The 4,638-nt window shown below is 41.1% G+C and overlaps 1 non-coding gene across 1 annotated transcript; it reads left to right on the top strand.

Annotated features, from left to right (window-relative positions):
* Positions 1-4,208: 4,208 nt before the first annotated feature.
* Positions 4,209-4,312, top strand: LOC130978534 (small nucleolar RNA R71). Its single transcript, XR_009086160.1, has one exon. It is a non-coding gene; the product is annotated as a small nucleolar RNA R71 (small nucleolar RNA).
* Positions 4,313-4,638: the final 326 nt, after the last annotated feature.

The raw sequence follows: 4,638 nt of genomic DNA, 5'->3' as shown, positions 1-4,638 counted from the left end.
ATCTCCCATGACTCGGAAGTGGAAAAATTTTTTTTGTCTTCCCTTTTCTCTCTCTTTTTTTTTTTTTTGAGGTTTCTCTGGTCTTAGGTGCCATCAATGGTTATGGAAAAACAAAAAAGCTATGCTTTTACCACACCAAACTTAGAATGTTGCTCGCCCTCGAGCAAAGAAGAAATAATGGAAGGAGAAGAAGATATGGAGAAGAGGGAGAGATGTGTATGTTTCGGCCATATGGGTGGGATTGGGTGGGGAAAAGATGGATGGAGGTGATTGGTGAAGAAGAGAGAAGGTGAGTTGAGGTAGGTGGGGATCCTGTGGGGTCCACAGATCCTAAGGTGTCAAGGATTTACATCCCTGCACCAATGAGGTGTGTAAAACGCCCTCTGCATGCAATCCTGGCGTTTAACGCTAGATTGGTGCTTGTTTCTGGCGTTAAACGTCAGCTCTAAGCTTGTTCTGGGCGTTCAACGCCCATCTGCAGCATGTTTCTAGCAATGAACGCCAGCTTTCCTTAGTGTGCAATCCTGGCGTTTAAACGCCAGATTGCTGCATGTTTCTGGCGTTCAACGCTAGATCCATGCTCTGTTCTGGCGTTGAACGCCAGCCAGATGCTCCTTACTGGCGTTTAAACGCCAGTAAGTCCTTCTTCTAGGGTGTGATTTTTCTTCTGCTGTTTTTTATTCTGTTTTTAATTTTAGTATTTTTTCGTGACTCCACATGATCATGAACCTAATAAAACATAAAAGAACAATAAAAAGAAAAATAAAATTAGATAAATAAAAATTGGGTTGCCTTTCTGGTGCACGAAATTGTGATCAATACTTTTCACAACTCAAATAATTCCCGGTAATGAATCCAAAAACTTGGTGTTCAATACCATGGCATAAACACAACTTCGCACAACTAACCAGCAAGTGCACTGGGTCGTCCAAGTAATAAACCTTACGCGAGTAAGGGTCGATCCCACAGAGATTGTTGGAATGAAGCAAGCTATGGTCATCTTGTAAATCTCAGTCAGGCAGATTCAAATGGTTATGGATGATATATGAATAAAACATAAAGATAAAGATAGAGATACTTATGTAATTCATTGGTGGGAATTTCAGATAAGCGTATGGAGATGCTTTGTCCCTTCCGTCTCTCTGCTTTCCTACTGTCTTCATCCAATCCTTCTTACTCCTTTCCATGGCAAGCTGTATGTTGGGCATCACCGTTGTCAATGGCTACAGTCCCTTCCTCTCAATGGAAATGTTCAACGCACCCTGTCACGGCACGGCTATCAAGCTGTTGGTTCTCGATCATGTCGGAATAGAATCCAGTGATTCTTTTGCGTCTGTCACTAACGCCCCACAATCGCGAGTTTGAAGCTCGTCACAGTCATTCAATCATTGAATCATACTCAGAATACCACAGACAAGGTTTAGACCTTCCGGATTCTCTTGAATGCTGCCATCAATTCTAGCTTATACCACGAAGATTCCGGTTAAGGAAATCCAAGAGATAAACATTCAAGCCTTGTTTGCTTGTAGAACGGAAGTGGTTGTCATTCACGCGTTCATAAGTGAGAATGATGATGAGCGTCACATAATCATCACATTCATCAAGTTCTTGAGTGCGAATGAATATCTTGGAATAAGAACAAGCTGAATTGAATAGAAGAACAATAGTAATTGCATTAATACTCGAGGTACAGCAGAGCTCCACACCTTAATCTATGGTGTGTAGAAACTCCACCGTTGAAAATACATAAGAACAAGGTCTAGGCATGGCCGTGAGGCCAGCCCCATGATCTAAGATAGCATAAGACTAAAAGATAGCTACCAAGATATCTAAATAGAATAGCAAAAGGTCCTATTTATAGGGAACTAATAGCTTAAGAATTACAAAGGTGAGTAAATGACATAAAAATCCACTTCCGGGCCCACTTGGTGTGTGCTTGGGCTGAGCATTGAAGCATTTTCGTGTAGAGACTCTTCTTGGAGTTAAACGCCAGCTTTTGTGCCAGTTTGGGCATTTAACTCCCATTCTTGTGCCAGTTCCGGCGTTTAACATCGGGCATTCTTGAGCTGATTTGGAACGCCGGTTTGGGCCATCAAATATTGGGTAAAGTATGAACTATTATATATTGCTGGAAAGCCCAGGATGTCTACTTTCCAACGCCATTGAGAGCGCGCCAATTGGGCTTCTGTAGCTCCAGAAAATCCACTTCGAGTGCAGGGAGGTCAGAATCCAATAGCATCTGCAGTCCTTTTCAGTCTCTGAATCAGATTTTTGCTCAGGTCCCTCAATTTCAGCCAGAAAATACCTGAAATCACAAAAAAACACACAAACTCATAGTAAAGTCCAGAAAAGTGAATTTTAACTAAAAACTAATAAAAATATACTAAAAACTAACTAAATCCTACTAGAAACATACTAAAAACAAGGCCAAAAAGCGTATAAATTATCCGCTCATCACTTTCAATAAGCGCTTCTTTAATGTCAATAGCTTGACAATGGGCTCTCATGGAGCCACACAGGTGATCAGGTCAATGTTGTAGACTCCCAACACCAAACTTAGAGTTTGGATGTGGAGATTCAACACCAAACTTAGAGTTTGGTTGTGGCCTCTCAGCACCAAACTTAGAATTTGATTGTGGGGGCTTTGTTTGACTCTGTACTGAGAGAAGCTTTTCATGCTTCCTCTCCATTGTTAAAGAAGAAGATCCTTGAGCCTTAAACACAAGGTAGTCCCCATTCAATTGAAGGACTAATTCTCCTCTGTTAACATCTATCACAGCTCCTGCTGTGGCTAAGAAAGGTCTTCCAAGGATGATGCATTCATCCTCCTCCTTCCTAGTGTCTAAGATTATGAAATTAGCAGGGATGTAAAGGCCTTCAACCTTTACCAACACGTCCTCTACCAATCCATAAGCTTGTCTTACTGACTTGTCTGCCAATTGTAATGAAAATATGGCAGGCTGTACCTCAATGATCCCCAGCTTCTTTATTACAGAGAGTGGCATAAGATTTATGCTTGACCCCAGGTCACACAGAGCCTTTTCAAAGGTCATGGTGCCTATAGTACAGGGTATTAAGAATTTGCCAGGATCTTGTCTCTTTTGAGGTAAGGTTTGCTGAACCCATGTATCTAGTTCACTGATGAGCAATGGATGTTCACCTTCCCAAGTCTCATTACCAAATAACTTGGCATTCAGCTTCATGATAGCTCCTAGATATTGAGCAACTTGCTCTCCAATTACATCTTCATCCTCTTCAGAGGAAGAATAGTCTTCAGAGCTCATGAATGGTAGAAGAAGGTTTAATGGGATCTCTATGGTCTCTATATGAGCCTCAGATTCCCTTAGGTCCTCAATAGGGAACTCCTTCTTGCTTGAGAGACGTCTCATGAGGTATTCCTTATTGGGATTCACATCCTCTCCTTTCTCTCTAGGTTCGGCCATGTTGATTATATCAATGGCCTTGCACTCTCTTTTTGGATTCTCTTCAGTATTGCTTGGGAGAATACTAGGAGGAGTTTCAATGATTTTCTTACTCAGCTGGCCCACTTGTGCCTCCAGATTTCTGATGGAGGACGTTGTTTCATTCATGAAACTTAAAGTGGCCTTAGACAGATCAGAGACTAAATTTGCTAAGTTAGAGTTACTTTGTTCATAATTCTCTGTCTGTTGCTGAGAAGATGATGGATAAGGCTTGATATTGTTGAGCTTATTTCTTCCACCATTGTTAAAGCCTTATTGAGGCTTTTGTTGATCCTTCCATGAGAATTTTGGATGATTTCTCCATGATGAATTATAGGTGTTTCCATAAGGTTCACCCATATAATTTACCTCTGCTATTGCAGGGTTCTCAGGATCATAAGCTTCTTCTTTAGAAGATGCCTCTTTAGTACTGTTGGATGCATTTTGCCATCCATTCAGACTTTGAGAAATCATGTTGACTTGCTGAGTCAACATTTTGTTCTGAGCCAAAATGGCATTCAGAGCATCAATTCAAGAACTTCCTTCCTTTGAGGTGTCCCATTATTCACGGAATTCCTTTCAGAAGTGTACATGAACTGGTTATTTGCAACCATGTCAATAAGTTCTTGAGCCTCTACAGGCGTTTTCTTTAGGTGAATGGATCCACCTGCAGAATGGTCCAGTGACATCTTAGAGAACTCAGATAGACCATAATAGAATATATCTATCATGGTCCATTCTAAAAATATGTCAGAATGACATCTTTTGGTCATCTGCTTGAATCTTTCCCAAGCTTCATAGAGGGATTCCCCATCTTTTTGTTTGAAGGTCTGAACATCTACTCTAAGCTTGCTCAGCTTTTGAGGAGGAAAGAATTTAGCCAAGAAGGCCGTGACCAGCTTATCCCAAGAGTCCAGGCTATTTTTAGGTTGAGAGTCTAACCATGCTCTAGCTCTGTCTCTTACAGCAAAAGGGAAAAGCATGAGCCTGTAGACTTCAGGATCTACTCCATTAGTCTTAACAGTCTCACAGATCTGCAAGAACTCAGTCAAGAACTGGTAGGAATCTTCTAATGAAAGTCCATGAAACTTGCAGTTCTGTTGCATTAGAGCAACTAATTGAGGTTTTAGCTCAAAATTGTTTGCTCCAATGGCAGGAATTGAGATGCTTCTTCCAT

The sequence above is a fragment of the Arachis stenosperma genome, chromosome 4, assembly GCF_014773155.1.
Source record: "Arachis stenosperma cultivar V10309 chromosome 4, arast.V10309.gnm1.PFL2, whole genome shotgun sequence".
Taxonomy (NCBI): domain Eukaryota; kingdom Viridiplantae; phylum Streptophyta; class Magnoliopsida; order Fabales; family Fabaceae; genus Arachis; species Arachis stenosperma.
This window is presented reverse-complemented; position numbering and strand designations above follow the sequence as displayed.